The sequence below is a fragment of the Pristiophorus japonicus genome, unplaced genomic scaffold (genome assembly GCF_044704955.1).
Source record: "Pristiophorus japonicus isolate sPriJap1 unplaced genomic scaffold, sPriJap1.hap1 HAP1_SCAFFOLD_207, whole genome shotgun sequence".
In the NCBI taxonomy this organism is placed as follows: domain Eukaryota; kingdom Metazoa; phylum Chordata; class Chondrichthyes; family Pristiophoridae; genus Pristiophorus; species Pristiophorus japonicus.
Window position 1 is genome coordinate 903,408 of NW_027251767.1, and position 23,359 is coordinate 926,766.

Here is a 23,359-nt window from a genome sequence, read left to right on the forward strand (position 1 = left end):
CCTGGAAAACGCGTGTGACTAACAATCACAAGAGTGTAGCTTTGACTTCTTATCAGGCTCGCACATTTTTTGCAAGCTGCGCATTCTGAATTTAAAGACCTTGCAAGCTGCCCGACTTGGTCGTGCTGCCTGGCCGCTTGCATGGCAAGTGCCTTCTTCGCGCAGCAGGCAGCATATCAGTCTGCTCAATCGAAGGTCCTGAGTCAAATGCTCAGAAAAGCAATCAATGCTCGCAAGTCGTTCTTTTGGCTTCTCTCGCCTCATATATCCATCTTTGCAAAAATCAAGACGTCTTGCTTATGACATGGCAGAAAAAGGTTTGCTGTGCTTTGACCCATCTGGCGTGAACTCAGTGACACGTGAGACCACATTTCTTTCTGGAGAATTGCTCTGAGCCAAAAGCAGAGTGGAGAATGCAGGCATCGATCCCCCTACCTCTCACATGCTAAGCGAGCGCTCTACCATTTGAGCTAATTCCCCAGTAGCTTCTTGCAGGTTTCCCTCATTTGCTTCTCAGTTGCCTTTTCGCACTCGTCTCCAAGCTGCTCCACGACCATCAGAGAACTGGCCCACTCCTTGTATCCAATCGACATTGCGGAGCAGCAGCGAGCGAGCAACAGCAGGACGCGAAGCCACAGTAACGAAGAAAGAAGCCGAGAAGAGCACGAGACCGTGGAAGGGAAGCGAGGTGACCGGAAAGTAGCGGCCGCCCTGTGTGTGAGGGAGCAGGCGACAGCGCTGTCTGACTGATAGCCAACTTGTTTTGCCTGAAAGGGAGTGCTGAGTGCTTTGAAGTGTTGCTGCTCTGCAGTTTGTTGAATGCACTACAATGTATCCCATATTGTACCGAATTGTACTTGAACTGAAAAGCAAGGAAATGTATCGAACGGAACTGCCGTCAGCACCCAAATGTAGTGTATGGGATTGCTGACCGCAGCTAAATGTACTGAACTGCTTTTGAATGGACTGTACAAATTTTTATATGCAAATTTTGAAATTTAAAAAAACTCTGTGCTGGTGAGCAGACACAAATGCTCAAGCATAACAGCTGTGTGAAGGTGGATGCAGAGTGCATTCAGGTTTGAGACGAGAAAAGTGGTGTCATGCTCCTTCGTGGCAACATGATGCACCATAAAGTGATGAGAACTGGTTTGAGCGAATTGCTGCTTAATCCAAAAGTACACTAGCTCCTTCGAGCCGGAATTGAACCAGCGACCGAAGGATGACTTTGCTGAGTATTCCACTACAGTCCTCCGCTCTACCAACTGAGCTATCGAAGGGAAGCGCCAAAGATTTTTCTGTGCGATGATTGTTTTCCGTGAGCATGTTGACGCATCTGGACTCGTGGCGTGGCCTGTGCGTCTTCAGTACCAGCCCATGCTGCAGCGCGGTGGGACTGTCAACCGCCAGCGACTAATTACAGCCTGGAAAACGCGTGTGACTAACAATCACAAGAGTGTAGCTTTGACTTCTTATCAGGCTCGCAGATTTTTTGCAAGCTGCGCATTCTGAATTTAAAGACCTTGCAAGCTGCCCGACTTGGTCGTGCTGCCTGGCCGCTTGCATGGCAAGTGCCTTCTTCGCGCAGCAGGCAGCATATCAGTCTGCTCAATCGAAGGTCCTGAGTCAAATGCTCAGAAAAGCAATCAATGCTCGCAAGTCGTTCTTTTGGCTTCTCTCGCCTCATATATCCATCTTTGCAAAAATCAAGACGTCTTGCTTATGACATGGCAGAAAAAGGTTTGCTGTGCTTTGACCCATCTGGCGTGAACTCAGTGACACGTGAGACCACATTTCTTTCTGGAGAATTGCTCTGAGCCAAAAGCAGAGTGGAGAATGCAGGCATCGATCCCCCTATCACTGACATGCTAAGCGAGCGCTCTACCATTTGAGCTAATTCCCCAGTAGCTACTTACAGGTTTCCCTCATTTGCTTCTCAGTTGCCTTTTCGCACTCGTCTCCAAGCTGCTCCACGACCATCAGAGAACTGGCCCACTCCTTGTATCCAATCGACATTGCGGAGCAGCAGCGAGCGAGCAACAGCAGGACGCGAAGCCACAGTAACGAAGAAAGAAGCCGAGAAGAGCACGAGACCGTGGAAGGGAAGCGAGGTGACCGGAAAGTAGCGGCCGCCCTGTGTGTGACAAAGCAGGCGACAGCGCTGTCTGACTGATAGCCAACTTGTTTTGCCTGAAAGGGAGTGCTGAGTGCTTTGAAGTGTTGCTGCTCTGCAGTTTGTTGAATGCACTACAATGTATCCCATATTGTACCGAATTGTACTTGAACTGAAAAGCAAGGAAATGTATCGAACGGAACTGCCGTCAGCACCCAAATGTAGTGTGTGGGATTGCTGACCGCAGCTAAATGTACTGAACTGCTTTTGAATGGACTGTACAAATTTTTATATGCAAATTTTGAAATTTAAAAAAACTCTGTGCTGGTGAGCAGACACAAATGCTCAAGCATAACAGCTGTGTGAAGGTGGATGCAGAGTGCATTCAGGTTTGAGACGAGAAAAGTGGTGTCCTGCTCCTTCGTGGCAACATGATGCACCATAAAGTGATGAGAACTGGTTTGAGCGAATTGCTGCTTAATCCAAAAGTACACTAGCTCCTTCGAGCCAGAATTGAACCAGCGACCGAAGGATGACTTTGCTGAGTATTCCACTACAGTCCTCCGCTCTACCAACTGAGCTATCGAAGGGAAGCGCCAAAGATTTTTCTGTGCGATGATTGTTTTCCGTGAGCATGTTGACGCATCTGGACTCGTGGCGTGGCCTGTGCGTCTTCAGTACCAGCCCATGCTGCAGCGCGGTGGGACTGTCAACCGCCAGCTACTCTTTACAGCCTGGAAAACGCGTGTGACTAACAATCACAAGAGTGTAGCTTTGACTTCTTATCAGGCTCGCAGATTTTTTGCAAGCTGCGCATTCTGAATTTAAAGACCTTGCAAGCTGCCCGACTTGGTCGTGCTGCCTGGCCGCTTGCATGGCAAGTGCCTTCTTCGCGCAGCAGGCAGCATATCAGTCTGCTCAATCGAAGGTCCTGAGTCAAATGCTCAGAAAAGCAATCAATGCTCGCAAGTCGTTCTTTTGGCTTCTCTCGCCTCATATATCCATCTTTGCAAAAATCAAGACGTCTTGCTTATGACATGGCAGAAAAAGGTTTGCTGTGCTTTGACCCATCTGGCGTGAACTCAGTGACACGTGAAACCACATTTCTTTCTGGAGAATTGCTCTGAGCCAAAAGCAGAGTGGATAATGCAGGCATCGATCCCCCTATCACTCACATGCTAAGCGAGCGCTCTACCATTTGAGCTAATTCCCCAGTAGCTTCTTGCAGGTTTCCCTCATTTGCTTCTCAGTCGCCTTTTCGCACTCGTCTCCAAGCTGCTCCACGACCATCAGAGAACTGGCCCACTCCTTGTATCCAATCGACATTGCGGAGCAGCAGCGAGCGAGCAACAGCAGGACGCGAAGCCACAGTAACAAAGAAAGAAGCCGAGAAGAGCATGAGACCGTGGAAGGGAAGCGAGGTGACCGGAAAGTAGCGGCCGCCCTGTGTGTGAGGGAGCAGGCGACAGCGCTGTCTGACTGATGGCCAACTTGTTTTGCCTGAAAGGGAGTGCTGAGTGCTTTGAAGTGTTGCTGCTCTGCAGTTTGTTGAATGTACTACAATGTATCCCATATTGTACCGAATTGTACTTGAACTGAAAAGCAAGGAAATGTATCGAACGGAACTGCCGTCAGCACCCAAATGTAGTGTATGGGATTGCTGACCGCAGCTAAATGTACTGAACTGCTTTTGAATGGACTGTACAAATTTTTATATGCAAATTTTGAAATTTAAAAAAACTCTGTGCTGGTGAGCAGACACAAATGCTCAAGCATAACAGCTGTGTGAAGGTGGATGCAGAGTGCATTCAGGTTTGAGACGAGAAAAGTGGTGTCCTGCTCCTTCGTGGCAACATGATGCACCATAAAGTGATGAGAACTGGTTTGAGTGAATTGCTGCTCAATCCAAAAGTACACTAGCTCCTTCGAGCCGGAATTGAACCAGCGACCTAAGGATGACTTTGCTGAGTATTCCACTACAGTCCTCCGCTCTACCAACTGAGCTATCGAAGGGAAGCGCCAAAGATTTTTCTGTGCGATGATTGTTTTCCGTGAGCATGTTGACGCATCTGGACTCGTGGCGTGGCCTGTGCGTCTTCAGTACCAGCCCATGCTGCAGCGCGGTGGGACTGTCAACCGCCAGCGACTCTTTACAGCCTGGAAAACGCGTGTGACTAACAATCACAAGAGTGTAGCTTTGACTTCTTATCAGGCTCGCAGATTTTTTGCAAGCTGCGCATTCTGAATTTAAAGACCTTGCAAGCTGCCCGACTTGGTCGTGCTGCCTGGCCGCTTGCATGGCAAGTGCCTTCTTCGCGCAGCAGGCAGCATATCAGTCTGCTCAATCGAAGGTCCTGAGTCAAATGCTCAGAAAAGCAATCAATGCTCGCAAGTCGTTCTTTTGGCTTCTCTCGCCTCATATATCCATCTTTGCAAAAATCAAGACGTCTTGCTTATGACATGGCAGAAAAAGGTTTGCTGTGCTTTGACCCATCTGGCGTGAACTCAGTGACACGTGAGACCACATTTCTTTCTGGAGAATTGCTCTGTGCCAAAAGCAGAGTGGAGAATGCAGGCATCGATCCCCCTACCTCTCACATGCTAAGCGAGCGCTCTACCATTTGAGCTAATTCCCCAGTAGCTTCTTGCAGGTTTCCCTCATTTGCTTCTCAGTTGCCTTTTCGCACTTGTCTCCAAGCTGCTCCACGACCATCAGAGAACTGGCCCACTCCTTGTATCCAATCGACATTGCGGAGCAGCAGCGAGCGAGCAACAGCAGGACGCGAAGCCACAGTAACGAAGAAAGAAGCCGAGAAGAGCACGAGACCGTGGAAGGGAAGCGAGGTGACCGGAAAGTAGCGGCCGCCCTGTGTGTGAGGGAGCAGGCGACAGCGCTGTCTGACTGATAGCCAACTTGTTTTGCCTGAAAGGGAGTGCTGAGTGCTTTGAAGTGTTGCTGCTCTGCAGTTTGTTGAATGCACTACAATGTATCCCATATTGTACCGAATTGTACTTGAACTGAAAAGCAAGGAAATGTATCGAACGGAACTGCCGTCAGCACCCAAATGTAGTGTATGGGATTGCTGACCGCAGCTAAATGTACTGAACTGCTTTTGAATGGACTGTACAAATTTTTATATGCAAATTTTGAAATTTAAAAAAACTCTGTGCTGGTGAGCAGACACAAATGCTCAAGCATAACAGCTGTGTGAAGGTGGATGCAGAGTGCATTCAGGTTTGAGACGAAAAAAGTGGTGTCATGCTCCTTCGGGGCAACATGATGCACCATAAAGTGATGAGAACTGGTTTGAGCGAATTGCTGCTTAATCCAAAAGTACACTAGCTCCTTCGAGCCGGAATTGAACCAGCGACCTAAGGATGACTTTGCTGAGTATTCCACTACAGTCCTCCGCTCTACCAACTGAGCTATCGAAGGGAAGCGCCAAAGATTTTTCTGTGCGATGATTGTTTTCCGTGAGCATGTTGACGCATCTGGACTCGTGGCGTGGCCTGTGCGTCTTCAGTACCAGCCCATGCTGCAGCGCGGTGGGACTGTCAACCGCCAGCGACTCTTTACAGCCTGGAAAACGCGTGTGACTAACAATCACAAGAGTGTAGCTTTGACTTCTTATCAGGCTCGCAGATTTTTTGCAAGCTGCGCATTCTGAATTTAAAGACCTTGCAAGCTGCCCGACTTGGTCGTGCTGCCTGGCCGCTTGCATGGCAAGTGCCTTCTTCGCGCAGCAGGCAGCATATCAGTCTGCTCAATCGAAGGTCCTGAGTCAAATGCTCAGAAAAGCAATCAATGCTCGCAAGTCGTTCTTTTGGCTTCTCTCGCCTCATATATCCATCTTTGCAAAAATCAAGACGTCTTGCTTATGACATGGCAGAAAAAGGTTTGCTGTGCTTTGACCCATCTGGCGTGAACTCAGTGACACGTGAGACCACATTTCTTTCTGGAGAATTGCTCTGAGCCAAAAGCAGAGTGGAGAATGCAGGCATCGATCCCCCTATCACTCACATGCTAAGCGAGCGCTCTACCATTTGGGCTAATTCCCCAGTAGCTTCTTGCAGGTTTCCCTCATTTGCTTCTCAGTCGCCTTTTCGCACTCGTCTCCAAGCTGCTCCACGACCATCAGAGAACTGGCCCACTCCTTGTATCCAATCGACATTGCGGAGCAGCAGCGAGCGAGCAACAGCAGGACGCGAAGCCACAGTAACGAAGAAAGAAGCCGAGAAGAGCACGAGACCGTGGAAGGGAAGCGAGGTGACCGGAAAGTAGCGGCCGCCCTGTGTGTGACAAAGCAGGCGACAGCGCTGTCTGACTGATAGCCAACTTGTTTTGCCTGAAAGGGAGTGCTGAGTGCTTTGAAGTGTTGCTGCTCTGCAGTTTGTTGAATGCACTACAATGTATCCCATATTGTACCGAATTGTACTTGAACTGAAAAGCAAGGAAATGTATCGAACGGAACTGCCGTCAGCACCCAAATGTAGTGTGTGGGATTGCTGACCGCAGCTAAATGTACTGAACTGCTTTTGAATGGACTGTACAAATTTTTATATGCAAATTTTGAAATTTAAAAAAACTCTGTGCTGGTGAGCAGACACAAATGCTCAAGCATAACAGCTGTGTGAAGGTGGATGCAGAGTGCGTTCAGGTTTGAGACGAGAAAAGTGGTGTCCTGCTCCTTCGTGGCAACATGATGCACCATAAAGTGATGAGAACTGGTTTGAGCGAATTGCTGCTTAATCCAAAAGTACACTAGCTCCTTCGAGCCAGAATTGAACCAGCGACCGAAGGATGACTTTGCTGAGTATTCCACTACAGTCCTCCGCTCTACCAACTGAGCTAACGAAGGGAAGCGCCAAAGATTTTTCTGTGCGATGATTGTTTTCCGTGAGCATGTTCACGCATCTGGACTCGTGGCGTGGCCTGTGCGTCTTCAGTACCAGCCCATGCTGCAGCGCGGTGGGACTGTCAACCGCCAGCTACTCTTTACAGCCTGGAAAACGCGTGTGACTAACAATCACAAGAGTGTAGCTTTGACTTCTTATCAGGCTCGCAGATATTTTGCAAGCTGCGCATTCTGAATTTAAAGACCTTGCAAGCTGCCCGACTTGGTCGTGCTGCCTGGCCGCTTGCATGGCAAGTGCCTTCTTCGCGCAGCAGGCAGCATATCAGTCTGCTCAATCGAAGGTCCTGAGTCAAATGCTCAGAAAAGCAATCAATGCTCGCAAGTCGTTCTTTTGGCTTCTCTCGCCTCATATATCCATCTTTGCAAAAATCAAGACGTCTTGCTTATGACATGGCAGAAAAAGTTTGCTGTGCTTTGACCCATCTGGCGTGAACTCAGTGACACGTGAAACCACATTTCTTTCTGGAGAATTGCTCTGAGCCAAAAGCAGAGTGGATAATGCAGGCATCGATCCCCCTATCACTCACATGCTAAGCGAGCGCTCTACCATTTGAGCTAATTCCCCAGTAGCTTCTTGCAGGTTTCCCTCATTTGCTTCTCAGTCGCCTTTTCGCACTCGTCTCCAAGCTGCTCCACGACCATCAGAGAACTGGCCCACTCCTTGTATCCAATCGACATTGCGGAGCAGCAGCGAGCGAGCAACAGCAGGACGCGAAGCCACAGTAACGAAGAAAGAAGCCGAGAAGAGCACGAGACCGTGGAAGGGAAGCGAGGTGACCGGAAAGTAGCGGCCGCCCTGTGTGTGAGGGAGCAGGCGACAGCGCTGTCTGACTGATGGCCAACTTGTTTTGCCTGAAAGGGAGTGCTGAGTGCTTTGAAGTGTTGCTGCTCTGCAGTTTGTTGAATGTACTACAATGTATCCCATATTGTACCGAATTGTACTTGAACTGAAAAGCAAGGAAATGTATCGAACGGAACTGCCGTCAGCACCCAAATGTAGTGTATGGGATTGCTGACCGCAGCTAAATGTACTGAACTGCTTTTGAATGGACTGTACAAATTTTTATATGCAAATTTTGAAATTTAAAAAAACTCTGTGCTGGTGAGCAGACACAAATGCTCAAGCATAACAGCTGTGTGAAGGTGGATGCAGAGTGCATTCAGGTTTGAGACGAGAAAAGTGGTGTCCTGCTCCTTCGTGGCAACATGATGCACCATAAAGTGATGAGAACTGGTTTGAGCGAATTGCTGCTCAATCCAAAAGTAAACTAGCTCCTTCGAGCCGGAATTGAACCAGCGACCGAAGGATGACTTTGCTGAGTATTCCACTACAGTCCTCCGCTCTACCAACTGAGCTATCGAAGGGAAGCGCCAAAGATTTTTCTGTGCGATGATTGTTTTCCGTGAGCATGTTGACGCATCTGGACTCGTGGCGTGGCCTGTGCGTCTTCAGTACCAGCCCATGCTGCAGCGCGGTGGGACTGTCAACCGCCAGCGACTCTTTACAGCCTGGAAAACGCGTGTGACTAACAATCACAAGAGTGTAGCTTTGACTTCTTATCAGGCTCGCAGATTTTTTGCAAGCTGCGCATTCTGAATTTAAAGACCTTGCAAGCTGCCCGACTTGGTCGTGCTGCCTGGCCGCTTGCATGGCAAGTGCCTTCTTCGCGCAGCAGGCAGCATATCAGTCTGCTCAATCGAAGGTCCTGAGTCAAATGCTCAGAAAAGCAATCAATGCTCGCAAGTCGTTCTTTTGGCTTCTCTCGCCTCATATATCCATCTTTGCAAAAATCAAGACGTCTTGCTTATGACATGGCAGAAAAAGGTTTGCTGTGCTTTGACCCATCTGGCGTGAACTCAGTGACACGTGAGACCACATTTCTTTCTGGAGAATTGCTCTGAGCCAAAAGCAGAGTGGAGAATGCAGGCATCGATCCCCCTATCACTCACATGCTAAGCGAGCGCTCTACCATTTGAGCTAATTCCCCAGTAGCTTCTTGCAGGTTTCCCTCATTTGCTTCTCAGTCGCCTTTTTGCACTCGTCTCCAAGCTGCTCCACGACCATCAGAGAACTGGCCCACTCCTTGTATCCAATCGACATTGCGGAGCAGCAGCGAGCGAGCAACAGCAGGACGCGAAGCCACAGTAACGAAGAAAGAAGCCGAGAAGAGCACGAGACCGTGGAAGGGAAGCGAGGTGACCGGAAAGTAGCGGCCGCCCTGTGTGTGAGGGAGCAGGCGACAGCGCTGTCTGACTGATGGCCAACTTGTTTTGCCTGAAAGGGAGTGCTGAGTGCTTTGAAGTGTTGCTGCTCTGCAGTTTGTTGAATGCACTACAATGTATCCCATATTGTACCGAATTGTATTTGAACTGAAAAGCAAGGAAATGTATCGAACGGAACTGCCGTCAGCACCCAAAAGTAGTGTATGGGATTGCTGACCGCAGCTAAATGTACTGAACTGCTTTTGAATGGACTGTACAAATTTTTATATGCAAATTTTGAAATTTAAAAAAACTCTGTGCTGGTGAGCAGACACAAATGCTCAAGCATAACAGCTGTGTGAAGGTGGATGCAGAGTGCATTCAGGTTTGAGACGAGAAAAGTGGTGTCCTGCTCCTTCGTGGCAACATGATGCACCATAAAGTGATGAGAACTGGTTTGAGCGAATTGCTGCTCAATCCAAAAGTACACTAGCTCCTTCAAGCAGGAATTGAACCAGTGACCTAAGGATGACTTTGCTGAGTATTCCACTACAGTCCTCCGCTCTACCAACTGAGCTATCGAAGGGAAGCGCCAAAGATTTTTCTGTGCGATGATTGTTTTCCGTGAGCATGTTGACGCATCTGGACTCGTGGCGTGGCCTGTGCGTCTTCAGCACCAGCACATGCTGCAGCGCGGTGGGACTGTCAACCGCCAGCTACACTTTACAGCCTGGAAAACGCGTGTGACTAACAATCACAAGAGTGTAGCTTTGACTTCTTATCAGGCTCGCAGATTTTTTGCAAGCTGCGCATTCTGAATTTAAAGACCTTGCAAGCTGCCCGACTTGGTCGTGCTGCCTGGCCGCTTGCATGGCAAGTGCCTTCTTCGCGCAGCAGGCAGCATATCAGTCTGCTCAATCGAAGGTCCTGAGTCAAATGCTCAGAAAAGCAATCAATGCTCGCAAGTCGTTCTTTTGGCTTCTCTCGCCTCATATATCCATCTTTGCAAAAATCAAGACGTCTTGCTTATGACATGGCAGAAAAAGGTTTGCTGTGCTTTGACCCATCTGGCGTGAACTCAGTGACACGTGAGACCACATTTCTTTCTGGAGAATTGCTCTGAGCCAAAAGCAGAGTGGAGAATGCAGGCATCGATCCCCCTAACTCTCACATGCTAAGCGAGCGCTCTACCATTTGAGCTAATTCCCCAGTAGCTTCTTGCAGGTTTCACTCATTTGCTTCTCAGTCGCCTTTTCGCACTCGTCTCCAAGCTGCTCCACGACCATCAGAGAACTGGCCCACTCCTTGTATCCAATCGACATTGCGGAGCAGCAGCGAGCGAGCAACAGCAGGACGCGAAGCCACAGTAACGAAGAAAGAAGCCGAGAAGAGCACGAGACCGTGGAAGGGAAGCGAGGTGACCGGAAAGTAGCGGCCGCCCTGTGTGTGAGGGAGCAGGCGAGAGCGCTGTCTGACTGATGGCCAACTTGTTTTGCCTGAAAGGGAGTGCTGAGTGCTTTGAAGTGTTGCTGCTCTGCAGTTTGTTGAATGCACTACAATGTATCCCATATTGTACCGAATTGTACTTGAACTGAAAAGCAAGGAAATGTATCGAACGGAACTGCCGTCAGCACCCAAATGTAGTGTATGGGATTGCTGACCGCAGCTAAATGTACTGAACTGCTTTTGAATGGACTGTACAAATTTTTATATGCAAATTTTGAAATTTAAAAAAACTCTGTGCTGGTGAGCAGACACAAATGCTCAAGCATAACAGCTGTGTGAAGGTGGATGCAGAGTGCATTCAGGTTTGAGACGAGAAAAGTGGTGTCCTGCTCCTTCGTGGCAACATAATGCACCATAAAGTGATGAGAACTGGTTTGAGCGAATTGCTGCTTAATCCAAAAGTGCACTAGCTCCTTCGAGCCGGAATTGAACCAGCGACCTAAGGATGACTTTGCTGAGTATTCCACTACAGTCCTCCGCTCTACCAACTGAGCTATCGAAGGGAAGCACCAAAGTTTTTTCTGTGCGATGATTGTTTTCCGTGAGCATGTTGACGCATCTGGACTCGTGGCGTGGCCTGTGCGTCTTCAGTACCAGCCCATGCTGCAGCGCGGTGGGACTGTCAACCGCCAGCTACTCTTTACAGCCTGGAAAACACGTGTGACTAACAATCACAAGAGTGTAGCTTTGACTTCTTATCAGGCTCGCAGATTTTTTGCAAGCTGCGCATTCTGAATTTAAAGACCTTGCAAGCTGCCCGACTTGGTCGTGCTGCCTGGCCGCTTGCATGGCAAGTGCCTTCTTCGCGCAGCAGGCAGCATATCAGTCTGCTCAATCGAAGGTCCTGAGTCAAATGCTCAGAAAAGCAATCAATGCTCGCAAGTCGTTCTTTTGGCTTCTCTCGCCTCATATATCCATCTTTGCAAAAATCAAGACGTCTTGCTTATGACATGGCAGAAAAAGGTTTGCTGTGCTTTGACCCATCTGGCGTGAACTCAGTGACACGTGAGACCACATTTCTTTCTGGAGAATTGCTCTGAGCCAAAAGCAGAGTGGAGAATGCAGGCATCGATCCCCCTATCACTCACATGCTAAGCGAGCGCTCTACCATTTGAGCTAATTCCCCAGTAGCTTCTTGCAGGTTTCCCTCATTTGCTTCTCAGTCGCCTTTTCGCACTCGTCTCCAAGCTGCTCCACGACCATCAGAGAACTGGCCCACTCCTTGTATCCAATCGACATTGCGGAGCAGCAGCGAGCGAGCAACAGCAGGACGCGAAGCCACAGTAACGAAGAAAGAAGCCGAGAAGAGCACGAGACCGTGGAAGGGAAGCGAGGTGACCGGAAAGTAGCGGCCGCCCTGTGTGTGAGGGAGCAGGCGACAGCGCTGTCTGACTGATGGCCAACTTGTTTTGCCTGAAAGGGAGTGCTGAGTGCTTTGAAGTGTTGCTGCTCTGCAGTTTGTTGAATGTACTACAATGTATCCCATATTGTACCGAATTGTACTTGAACTGAAAAGCAAGGAAATGTATCGAACGGAACTGCCGTCAGCACCCAAATGTAGTGTATGGGATTGCTGACCGCAGCTAAATGCACTGAACTGCTTTTGAATGGACTGTACAAATTTTTATATGCAAATTTTGAAATTTAAAAAAACTCTGTGCTGGTGAGCAGACACAAATGCTCAAGCATAACAGCTGTGTGAAGGTGGATGCAGAGTGCATTCAGGTTTGAGACGAGAAAAGTGGTGTCCTGCTCCTTCGTGGCAACATAATGCACCATAAAGTGATGAGAACTGGTTTGAGCGAATTGCTGCTTAATCCAAAAGGACAGTAGCTCCTTCGAGCCGGAATTGAACCAGCGACCTAAGGATGACTTTGCTGAGTATTCCACTACAGTCCTCCGCTCTACCAACTGAGCTATCGAAGGGAAGCGCCAAAGATATTTCTGTGCGATGATTGTTTTCCGTGAGCATGTTGACGCATCTGGACTCGTGGCATGGCCTGTGCATCTTCAGTACCAGCCCATGCTGCAGCGCGGTGGGACTGTCAACCGCCAGCTACTCTTTACAGCCTGGAAAACGCGTGTGACTAACAATCACAAGAGTGTAGCTTTGACTTCTTATCAGGCTCGCAGATTTTTTGCAAGCTGCGCATTCTGAATTTAAAGACCTTGCAAGCTGCCCGACTTGGTCGTGCTGCCTGGCCGCTTGCATGGCAAGTGCCTTCTTCGCGCAGCAGGCAGCATATCAGTCTGCTCAATCGAAGGTCCTGAGTCAAATGCTCAGAAAAGCAATCAATGCTCGCAAGTCGTTCTTTTGGCTTCTCTCGCCTCATATATCCATCTTTGCAAAAATCAAGACGTCTTGCTTATGACATGGCAGAAAAAGGTTTGCTGTGCTTTGACCCATCTGGCGTGAACTCAGTGACACGTGAGACCACATTTCTTTCTGGAGAATTGCTCTGAGCCAAAAGCAGAGTGGAGAATGCAGGCATCGATCCCCCTATCACTCACATGCTAAGCGAGCGCTCTACCATTTGAGCTAATTCCCCAGTAGCTTCTTGCAGGTTTCCCTCATTTGCTTCTCAGTCGCCTTTTCGCACTCGTCTCCAAGCTGCTCCACGACCATCAGAGAACTGGCCCACTCCTTGTATCCAATCGACATTGCGGAGCAGCAGCGAGCGAGCAACAGCAGGACGCGAAGCCACAGTAACGAAGAAAGAAGCCGAGAAGAGCACGAGACCGTGGAAGGGAAGCGAGGTGACCGGAAAGTAGCGGCCGCCCTGTGTGTGAGGGAGCAGGCGACAGCGCTGTCTGACTGATAGCCAACTTGTTTTGCCTGAAAGGGAGTGCTGAGTGCTTTGAAGTGTTGCTGCTCTGCAGTTTGTTGAATGTACTACAATGTATCCCATATTGTACCGAATTGTACTTGAACTGAAAAGCAAGGAAATGTATCGAACGGAACTGCCGTCAGCACCCAAATGTAGTGTATGGGATTGCTGACCGCAGCTAAATGTACTGAACTGCTTTTGAATGGACTGTACAAATTTTTATATGCAAATTTTGAAATTTAAAAAAACTCTGTGCTGGTGAGCAGACACAAATGCTCAAGCATAACAGCTGTGTGAAGGTGGATGCAGAGTGCATTCAGGTTTGAGACGAGAAAAGTGGTGTCCTGCTCCTTCGTGGCAACATGATGCACCATAAAGTGATGAGAACTGGTTTGAGCGAATTGCTGCTTAATCCAAAAGTACACTAGCTCCTTCGAGTCAGAATTGAACCAGCGACCTAAGGATGACTTTGCTGAGTATTCCATTACAGTACTCAGCTCTACCAACTGAGCTATCGAAGGGAAGCGCCAAAGATTTTTCTGTGCGATGATTGTTTTCCGTGAGCATGTTGACGCATCTGGACTCGTGGCGTGGCCTGTGCGTTTTCAGTACCAGCCCATGCTGCAGCGCGGTGGGACTGTCAACCGCCAGCTACTCTTTACAGCCTGGAAAACACGTGTGACTAACAATCACAAGAGTGTAGCTTTGACTTCTTATCAGGCTCGCAGATTTTTTGCAAGCTGCGCATTCTGAATTTAAAGACCTTGCAAGCTGCCCGACTTGGTCGTGCTGCCTGGCCGCTTGCATGGCAAGTGCCTTCTTCGCGCAGCAGGCAGCATATCAGTCTGCTCAATCGAAGGTCCTGAGTCAAATGCTCAGAAAAGCAATCAATGCTCGCAAGTCGTTCTTTTGGCTTCTCTCGCCTCATATATCCATCTTTGCAAAAATCAAGACGTCTTGCTTATGACATGGCAGAAAAAGGTTTGCTGTGCTTTGACCCATCTGGCGTGAACTCAGTGACACGTGAGACCACATTTCTTTCTGGAGAATTGCTCTGAGCCAAAAGCAGAGTGGAGAATGCAGGCATCGATCCCCCTATCACTCACATGCTAAGCGAGCGCTCTACCATTTGAGCTAATTCCCCAGTAGCTTCTTGCAGGTTTCCCTCATTTGCTTCTCAGTCGCCTTTTCGCACTCGTCTCCAAGCTGCTCCACGACCATCAGAGAACTGGCCCACTCCTTGTATCCAATCGACATTGCGGAGCAGCAGCGAGCGAGCAACAGCAGGACGCGAAGCCACAGTAACGAAGAAAGAAGCCGAGAAGAGCACGAGACCGTGGAAGGGAAGCGAGGTGACCGGAAAGTAGCGGCCGCCCTGTGTGTGAGGGAGCAGGCGACAGCGCTGTCTGACTGATAGCCAACTTGTTTTGCCTGAAAGGGAGTGCTGAGTGCTTTGAAGTGTTGCTGCTCTGCAGTTTGTTGAATGTACTACAATGTATCCCATATTGTACCGAATTGTACTTGAACTGAAAAGCAAGGAAATGTATCGAACGGAACTGCCGTCAGCACCCAAATGTAGTGTATGGGATTGCTGACTGCAGCTAAATGTACTGAACTGCTTTTGAATGGACTGTACAAATTTTTATATGCAAATTTTGAAATTTAAAAAAACTCTGTGCTGGTGAGCAGACACAAATGCTCAAGCATAACAGCTGTGTGAAGGTGGATGCAGAGTGCATTCAGGTTTGAGACGAGAAAAGTGGTGTCCTGCTCCTTCGTGGCAACATGATGCACCATAAAGTGATGAGAACTGGTTTGAGCGAATTGCTGCTTAATCCAAAAGTACACTAGCTCCTTCGAGTCAGAATTGAACCAGCGACCTAAGGATGACTTTGCTGAGTATTCCATTACAGTACTCAGCTCTACCAACTGAGCTATCGAAGGGAAGCGCCAAAGATTTTTCTGTGCGATGATTGTTTTCCGTGAGCATGTTGACGCATCTGGACTCGTGGCGTGGCCTGTGCGTTTTCAGTACCAGCCCATGCTGCAGCGCGGTGGGACTGTCAACCGCCAGCTACTCTTTACAGCCTGGAAAACACGTGTGACTAACAATCACAAGAGTGTAGCTTTGACTTCTTATCAGGCTCGCAGATTTTTTGCAAGCTGCGCATTCTGAATTTAAAGACCTTGCAAGCTGCCCGACTTGGTCGTGCTGCCTGGCCGCTTGCATGGCAAGTGCCTTCTTCGCGCAGCAGGCAGCATATCAGTCTGCTCAATCGAAGGTCCTGAGTCAAATGCTCAGAAAAGCAATCAATGCTCGCAAGTCGTTCTTTTGGCTTCTCTCGCCTCATATATCCATCTTTGCAAAAATCAAGACGTCTTGCTTATGACATGGCAGAAAAAGGTTTGCTGTGCTTTGACCCATCTGGCGTGAACTCAGTGACACGTGAGACCACATTTCTTTCTGGAGAATTGCTCTGAGCCAAAAGCAGAGTGGAGAATGCAGGCATCGATCCCCCTATCACTCACATGCTAAGCGAGCGCTCTACCATTTGAGCTAATTCCCCAGTAGCTTCTTGCAGGTTTCCCTCATTTGCTTCTCAGTCGCCTTTTCGCACTCGTCTCCAAGCTGCTCCACGACCATCAGAGAACTGGCCCACTCCTTGTATCCAATCGACATTGCGGAGCAGCAGCGAGCGAGCAACAGCAGGACGCGAAGCCACAGTAACGAAGAAAGAAGCCGAGAAGAGCACGAGACCGTGGAAGGGAAGCGAGGTGACCGGAAAGTAGCGGCCGCCCTGTGTGTGACAAAGCAGGCGACAGCGCTGTCTGACTGATAGCCAACTTGTTTTGCCTGAAAGGGAGTGCTGAGTGCTTTGAAGTGTTGCTGCTCTGCAGTTTGTTGAATGTACTACAATGTATCCCATATTGTACCGAATTGTACTTGAACTGAAAAGCAAGGAAATGTATCGAACGGAACTGCCGTCAGCACCCAAATGTAGTGTATGGGATTGCTGACCGCAGCTAAATGTACTGAACTGCTTTTGAATGGACTGTACAAATTTTTATATGCAAATTTTGAAATTTAAAAAAACTCTGTGCTGGTGAGCAGACACAAATGCTCAAGCATAACAGCTGTGTGAAGGTGGATGCAGAGTGCATTCAGGTTTGAGACGAGAAAAGTGGTGTCCTGCTCCTTCGTGGCAACATGATGCACCATAAAGTGATGAGAACTGGTTTGAGCGAATTGCTGCTTAATCCAAAAGTACACTAGCTCCTTCGAGCCGGAATTGAACCAGCGACCTAAGGATGACTTTGCTGAGTATTCCACTACAGTCCTCCGCTCTACCAACTGAGCTATCGAAGGGAAGCGCCAAAGATTTTTCTGTGCGATGATTGTTTTCCGTGAGCATGTTGACGCATCTGGACTCGTGGCGTGGCCTGTGCGTCTTCAGTACCAGCCCATGCTGCAGCGCGGTGGGACTGTCAACCGCCAGCTACTCTTTACAGCCTGGAAAACGCGTGTGACTAACAATCACAAGAGTGTAGCTTTGACTTCTTATCAGGCTCGCAGATTTTTTGCAAGCTGCGCATTCTGAATTTAAAGACCTTGCAAGCTGCCCGACTTGGTCGTGCTGCCTGGCCGCTTGCATGGCAAGTGCCTTCTTCGCGCAGCAGGCAGCATATCAGTCTGCTCAATCGAAGGTCCTGAGTCAAATGCTCAGAAAAGCAATCAATGCTCGCAAGTCGTTCTTTTGGCTTCTCTCGCCTCATATATCCATCTTTGCAAAAATCAAGACGTCTTGCTTATGACATGGCAGAAAAAGGTTTGCTGTGCTTTGACCCATCTGGCGTGAACTCAGTGACACGTGAGACCACATTTCTTTCTGGAGAATTGCTCTGAGCCAAAAGATGAGTGGAGAATGCAGGCATCGATCCCCCTATCACTCACATGCTAAGCGAGCGCTCTACCATTTGAGCTAATTCCCCAGTAGCTTCTTGCAGGTTTCCCTCATTTGCTTCTCAGTCGCCTTTTCGCACTCGTCTCCAAGCTGCTCCACGACCATCAGAGAACTGGCCCACTCCTTGTATCCAATCGACATTGCGGAGCAGCAGCGAGCGAGCAACAGCAGGACGCGAAGCCACAGTAACGAAGAAAGAAGCCGAGAAGAGCACGAGACCGTGGAAGGGAAGCGAGGTGACCGGAAAGTAGCGGCCGCCCTGTGTGTGAGGGAGCAGGCGACAGCGCTGTCTGACTGATAGCCAACTTGTTTTGCCTGAAAGGGAGTGCTGAGTGCTTTGAAGTGTTGCTGCTCTGCAGTTTGTTGAATGTACTACAATGTATCCCATATTGTACCGAATTGTACTTGAACTGAAAAGCAAGGAAATGTATTGAACGGAACTGCCGTCAGCACCCAAATGTAGTGTATGGGATTGCTGACCGCAGCTAAATGTACTGAACTGCTTTTGAATGGACTGTACAAATTTTTATATGCAAATTTTGAAATTTAAAAAAACTCTGTGCTGGTGAGCAGACACAAATGCTCAAGCATAACAGCTGTGTGAAGGTGGATGGAGAGTGCATTCAGGTTTGAGACGAGAAAAGTGGTGTCCTGCTCCTTCGTGGCAACATGATGCACCATAAAGTGATGAGAACTGGTTTGAGCGAATTGCTGCTTAATCCAAAAGGACACTAGCTCCTTCGAGCCGGAATTGAACCAGCGACCTAAGGATGACTTTGCTGAGTATTCCACTACAGTCCTCCGCTCTACCAACTGAGCTATCGAAGGGAAGCGCCAAAGATTTGTCTGTGCGATGATTGTTTTCCGTGAGCATGTTGACGCATCTGGACTCGTGGCGTGGCCTGTGCGTCTTCAGTACCAGCCCATGCTGCAGCGCGGTGGGACTGTCAACCGCCAGCTACTCTTTACAGCCTGGAAAACGCGTGTGACTAACAATCACAAGAGTGTAGCTTTGACTTCTTATCAGGCTCGCAGATTTTTTGCAAGCTGCGCATTCTGAATTTAAAGACCTTGCAAGCTGCCCGACTTGGTCGTGCTGCCTGGCCGCTTGCATGGCAAGTGCCTTCTTCGCGCAGCAGGCAGCATATCAGTCTGCTCAATCGAAGGTCCTGAGTCAAATGCTCAGAAAAGCAATCAATGCTCGCAAGTCGTTCTTTTGGCTTCTCTCGCCTCATATATCCATCTTTGCAAAAATCAAGACGTCTTGCTTATGACATGGCAGAAAAAGGTTTGCTGTGCTTTGACCCATCTGGCGTGAACTCAGTGACACGTGAGACCACATTTCTTTCTGGAGAATTGCTCTGAGCCAAAAGCAGAGTGGAGAATGCAGGCATCGATCCCCCTATCACTCACATGCTAAGCGAGCACTCTACCATTTGAGCTAATTCCCCAGTAGCTTCTTGCAGGTTTCCCTCATTTGCTTCTCAGTCGCCTTTTCGCACTCGTCTCCAAGCTGCTCCACGACCATCAGAGAACTGGCCCACTCCTTGTATCCAATCGACATTGCGGAGCAGCAGCGAGCGAGCAACAGCAGGACGCGAAGCCACAGTAACGAAGAAAGAAGCCGAGAAGAGCACGAGACCGTGGAAGGGAAGCGAGGTGACCGGAAAGTAGCGGCCGCCCTGTGTGTGAGGGAGCAGGCGACAGCGCTGTCTGACTGATGGCCAACTTGTTTTGCCTGAAAGGGAGTGCTGAGTGCTTTGAAGTGTTGCTGCTCTGCAGTTTGTTGAATGTACTACAATGTATCCCATATTGTACCGAATTGTACTTGAACTGAAAAGCAAGGAAATGTATCGAACGGAACTGCCGTCAGCACCCAAATGTAGTGTATGGGATTGCTGACTGCAGCTAAATGTACTGAACTGCTTTTGAATGGACTGTACAAATTTTTATATGCAAATTTTGAAATTTAAAAAAACTCTGTGCTGGTGAGCAGACACAAATGCTCAAGCATAACAGCTGTGTGAAGGTGGATGCAGAGTGCATTCAGGTTTGAGACGAGAAAAGTGGTGTCCTGCTCCTTCGTGGCAACATGATGCACCATAAAGTGATGAGAACTGGTTTGAGCGAATTGCTGCTTAATCCAAAAGTACACTAGCTCCTTCGAGTCAGAATTGAACCAGCGACCTAAGGATGACTTTGCTGAGTATTCCATTACAGTACTCAGCTCTACCAACTGAGCTATCGAAGGGAAGCGCCAAAGATTTTTCTGTGCGATGATTGTTTTCCGTGAGCATGTTGACGCATCTGGACTCGTGGCGTGGCCTGTGCGTTTTCAGTACCAGCCCATGCTGCAGCGCGGTGGGACTGTCAACCGCCAGCTACTCTTTACAGCCTGGAAAACACGTGTGACTAACAATCACAAGAGTGTAGCTTTGACTTCTTATCAGGCTCGCAGATTTTTTGCAAGCTGCGCATTCTGAATTTAAAGACCTTGCAAGCTGCCCGACTTGGTCGTGCTGCCTGGCCGCTTGCATGGCAAGTGCCTTCTTCGCGCAGCAGGCAGCATATCAGTCTGCTCAATCGAAGGTCCTGAGTCAAATGCTCAGAAAAGCAATCAATGCTCGCAAGTCGTTCTTTTGGCTTCTCTCGCCTCATATATCCATCTTTGCAAAAATCAAGACGTCTTGCTTATGACATGGCAGAAAAAGGTTTGCTGTGCTTTGACCCATCTGGCGTGAACTCAGTGACACGTGAGACCACATTTCTTTCTGGAGAATTGCTCTGAGCCAAAAGCAGAGTGGAGAATGCAGGCATCGATCCCCCTATCACTCACATGCTAAGCGAGCGCTCTACCATTTGAGCTAATTCCCCAGTAGCTTCTTGCAGGTTTCCCTCATTTGCTTCTCAGTCGCCTTTTCGCACTCGTCTCCAAGCTGCTCCACGACCATCAGAGAACTGGCCCACTCCTTGTATCCAATCGACATTGCGGAGCAGCAGCGAGCGAGCAACAGCAGGACGCGAAGCCACAGTAACGAAGAAAGAAGCCGAGAAGAGCACGAGACCGTGGAAGGGAAGCGAGGTGACCGGAAAGTAGCGGCCGCCCTGTGTGTGACAAAGCAGGCGACAGCGCTGTCTGACTGATAGCCAACTTGTTTTGCCTGAAAGGGAGTGCTGAGTGCTTTGAAGTGTTGCTGCTCTGCAGTTTGTTGAATGTACTACAATGTATCCCATATTGTACCGAATTGTACTTGAACTGAAAAGCAAGGAAATGTATCGAACGGAACTGCCGTCAGCACCCAAATGTAGTGTATGGGATTGCTGACCGCAGCTAAATGTACTGAACTGCTTTTGAATGGACTGTACAAATTTTTATATGCAAATTTTGAAATTTAAAAAAACTCTGTGCTGGTGAGCAGACACAAATGCTCAAGCATAACAGCTGTGTGAAGGTGGATGCAGAGTGCATTCAGGTTTGAGACGAGAAAAGTGGTGTCCTGCTCCTTCGTGGCAACATGATGCACCATAAAGTGATGAGAACTGGTTTGAGCGAATTGCTGCTTAATCCAAAAGTACACTAGCTCCTTCGAGCCGGAATTGAACCAGCGACCTAAGGATGACTTTGCTGAGTATTCCACTACAGTCCTCCGCTCTACCAACTGAGCTATCGAAGGGAAGCGCCAAAGATTTTTCTGTGCGATGATTGTTTTCCGTGAGCATGTTGACGCATCTGGACTCGTGGCGTGGCCTGTGCGTCTTCAGTACCAGCCCATGCTGCAGCGCGGTGGGACTGTCAACCGCCAGCTACTCTTTACAGCCTGGAAAACGCGTGTGACTAACAATCACAAGAGTGTAGCTTTGACTTCTTATCAGGCTCGCAGATTTTTTGCAAGCTGCGCATTCTGAATTTAAAGACCTTGCAAGCTGCCCGACTTGGTCGTGCTGCCTGGCCGCTTGCATGGCAAGTGCCTTCTTCGCGCAGCAGGCAGCATATCAGTCTGCTCAATCGAAGGTCCTGAGTCAAATGCTCAGAAAAGCAATCAATGCTCGCAAGTCGTTCTTTTGGCTTCTCTCGCCTCATATATCCATCTTTGCAAAAATCAAGACGTCTTGCTTATGACATGGCAGAAAAAGGTTTGCTGTGCTTTGACCCATCTGGCGTGAACTCAGTGACACGTGAGACCACATTTCTTTCTGGAGAATTGCTCTGAGCCAAAAGATGAGTGGAGAATGCAGGCATCGATCCCCCTATCACTCACATGCTAAGCGAGCGCTCTACCATTTGAGCTAATACCCCAGTAGCTTCTTGCAGGTTTCCCTCATTTGCTTCTCAGTCGCCTTTTCGCACTCGTCTCCAAGCTGCTCCACGACCATCAGAGAACTGGCCCACTCCTTGTATCCAATCGACATTGCGGAGCAGCAGCGAGCGAGCAACAGCAGGACGCGAAGCCACAGTAACGAAGAAAGAAGCCGAGAAGAGCACGAGACCGTGGAAGGGAAGCGAGGTGACCGGAAAGTAGCGGCCGCCCTGTGTGTGAGGGAGCAGGCGACAGCGCTGTCTGACTGATAGCCAACTTGTTTTGCCTGAAAGGGAGTGCTGAGTGCTTTGAAGTGTTGCTGCTCTGCAGTTTGTTGAATGTACTACAATGTATCCCATATTGTACCGAATTGTACTTGAACTGAAAAGCAAGGAAATGTATTGAACGGAACTGCCGTCAGCACCCAAATGTAGTGTATGGGATTGCTGACCGCAGCTAAATGTACTGAACTGCTTTTGAATGGACTGTACAAATTTTTATATGCAAATTTTGAAATTTAAAAAAACTCTGTGCTGGTGAGCAGACACAAATGCTCAAGCATAACAGCTGTGTGAAGGTGGATGGAGAGTGCATTCAGGTTTGAGACGAGAAAAGTGGTGTCCTGCTCCTTCGTGGCAACATGATGCACCATAAAGTGATGAGAACTGGTTTGAGCGAATTGCTGCTTAATCCAAAAGGACACTAGCTCCTTCGAGCCGGAATTGAACCAGCGACCTAAGGATGACTTTGCTGAGTATTCCACTACAGTCCTCCGCTCTACCAACTGAGCTATCGAAGGGAAGCGCCAAAGATTTGTCTGTGCGATGATTGTTTTCCGTGAGCATGTTGACGCATCTGGACTCGTGGCGTGGCCTGTGCGTCTTCAGTACCAGCCCATGCTGCAGCGCGGTGGGACTGTCAACCGCCAGCTACTCTTTACAGCCTGGAAAACGCGTGTGACTAACAATCACAAGAGTGTAGCTTTGACTTCTTATCAGGCTCGCAGATTTTTTGCAAGCTGCGCATTCTGAATTTAAAGACCTTGCAAGCTGCCCGACTTGGTCGTGCTGCCTGGCCGCTTGCATGGCAAGTGCCTTCTTCGCGCAGCAGGCAGCATATCAGTCTGCTCAATCGAAGGTCCTGAGTCAAATGCTCAGAAAAGCAATCAATGCTCGCAAGTCGTTCTTTTGGCTTCTCTCGCCTCATATATCCATCTTTGCAAAAATCAAGACGTCTTGCTTATGACATGGCAGAAAAAGGTTTGCTGTGCTTTGACCCATCTGGCGTGAACTCAGTGACACGTGAGACCACATTTCTTTCTGGAGAATTGCTCTGAGCCAAAAGCAGAGTGGAGAATGCAGGCATCGATCCCCCTATCACTCACATGCTAAGCGAGCACTCTACCATTTGAGCTAATTCCCCAGTAGCTTCTTGCAGGTTTCCCTCATTTGCTTCTCAGTCGCCTTTTCGCACTCGTCTCCAAGCTGCTCCACGACCATCAGAGAACTGGCCCACTCCTTGTATCCAATCGACA

General features: G+C 48.8%; 13 non-coding genes across 13 annotated transcripts; all 13 read right to left on the reverse strand.

The window, feature by feature from the left end:
* Window positions 1-1,188: 1,188 nt before the first annotated feature.
* trnay-gua (transfer RNA tyrosine (anticodon GUA)) lies at window positions 1,189-1,280 on the reverse strand. The gene is given in 2 exon segments: window positions 1,189-1,224; window positions 1,244-1,280. It is a non-coding gene; the product is annotated as a tRNA-Tyr (tRNA).
* Window positions 1,281-2,611: 1,331 nt separating this feature from the next.
* trnay-gua (transfer RNA tyrosine (anticodon GUA)) lies at window positions 2,612-2,703 on the reverse strand. The gene is given in 2 exon segments: window positions 2,612-2,647; window positions 2,667-2,703. It is a non-coding gene; the product is annotated as a tRNA-Tyr (tRNA).
* Window positions 2,704-4,034: 1,331 nt separating this feature from the next.
* On the reverse strand, window positions 4,035-4,126 carry trnay-gua (transfer RNA tyrosine (anticodon GUA)). Its single transcript is given in 2 exon segments — window positions 4,035-4,070; window positions 4,090-4,126. It is a non-coding gene; the product is annotated as a tRNA-Tyr (tRNA).
* A 1,331-nt stretch (window positions 4,127-5,457) lies between these two features.
* On the reverse strand, window positions 5,458-5,549 carry trnay-gua (transfer RNA tyrosine (anticodon GUA)). The gene is given in 2 exon segments: window positions 5,458-5,493; window positions 5,513-5,549. It is a non-coding gene; the product is annotated as a tRNA-Tyr (tRNA).
* Window positions 5,550-6,880: 1,331 nt separating this feature from the next.
* Window positions 6,881-6,972, reverse strand: trnay-gua (transfer RNA tyrosine (anticodon GUA)). Its single transcript is given in 2 exon segments — window positions 6,881-6,916; window positions 6,936-6,972. It is a non-coding gene; the product is annotated as a tRNA-Tyr (tRNA).
* A 1,330-nt stretch (window positions 6,973-8,302) lies between these two features.
* Window positions 8,303-8,394, reverse strand: trnay-gua (transfer RNA tyrosine (anticodon GUA)). The gene is given in 2 exon segments: window positions 8,303-8,338; window positions 8,358-8,394. It is a non-coding gene; the product is annotated as a tRNA-Tyr (tRNA).
* A 1,331-nt stretch (window positions 8,395-9,725) lies between these two features.
* Window positions 9,726-9,817, reverse strand: trnay-gua (transfer RNA tyrosine (anticodon GUA)). Its single transcript is given in 2 exon segments — window positions 9,726-9,761; window positions 9,781-9,817. It is a non-coding gene; the product is annotated as a tRNA-Tyr (tRNA).
* A 1,331-nt stretch (window positions 9,818-11,148) lies between these two features.
* trnay-gua (transfer RNA tyrosine (anticodon GUA)) lies at window positions 11,149-11,240 on the reverse strand. Its single transcript is given in 2 exon segments — window positions 11,149-11,184; window positions 11,204-11,240. It is a non-coding gene; the product is annotated as a tRNA-Tyr (tRNA).
* Window positions 11,241-12,571: 1,331 nt separating this feature from the next.
* Window positions 12,572-12,663, reverse strand: trnay-gua (transfer RNA tyrosine (anticodon GUA)). The gene is given in 2 exon segments: window positions 12,572-12,607; window positions 12,627-12,663. It is a non-coding gene; the product is annotated as a tRNA-Tyr (tRNA).
* Window positions 12,664-16,840: 4,177 nt separating this feature from the next.
* Window positions 16,841-16,932, reverse strand: trnay-gua (transfer RNA tyrosine (anticodon GUA)). The gene is given in 2 exon segments: window positions 16,841-16,876; window positions 16,896-16,932. It is a non-coding gene; the product is annotated as a tRNA-Tyr (tRNA).
* A 1,331-nt stretch (window positions 16,933-18,263) lies between these two features.
* On the reverse strand, window positions 18,264-18,355 carry trnay-gua (transfer RNA tyrosine (anticodon GUA)). Its single transcript is given in 2 exon segments — window positions 18,264-18,299; window positions 18,319-18,355. It is a non-coding gene; the product is annotated as a tRNA-Tyr (tRNA).
* Window positions 18,356-21,109: 2,754 nt separating this feature from the next.
* On the reverse strand, window positions 21,110-21,201 carry trnay-gua (transfer RNA tyrosine (anticodon GUA)). Its single transcript is given in 2 exon segments — window positions 21,110-21,145; window positions 21,165-21,201. It is a non-coding gene; the product is annotated as a tRNA-Tyr (tRNA).
* Window positions 21,202-22,532: 1,331 nt separating this feature from the next.
* Window positions 22,533-22,624, reverse strand: trnay-gua (transfer RNA tyrosine (anticodon GUA)). Its single transcript is given in 2 exon segments — window positions 22,533-22,568; window positions 22,588-22,624. It is a non-coding gene; the product is annotated as a tRNA-Tyr (tRNA).
* Between the last annotated feature and the right edge of the window lie 735 nt (window positions 22,625-23,359).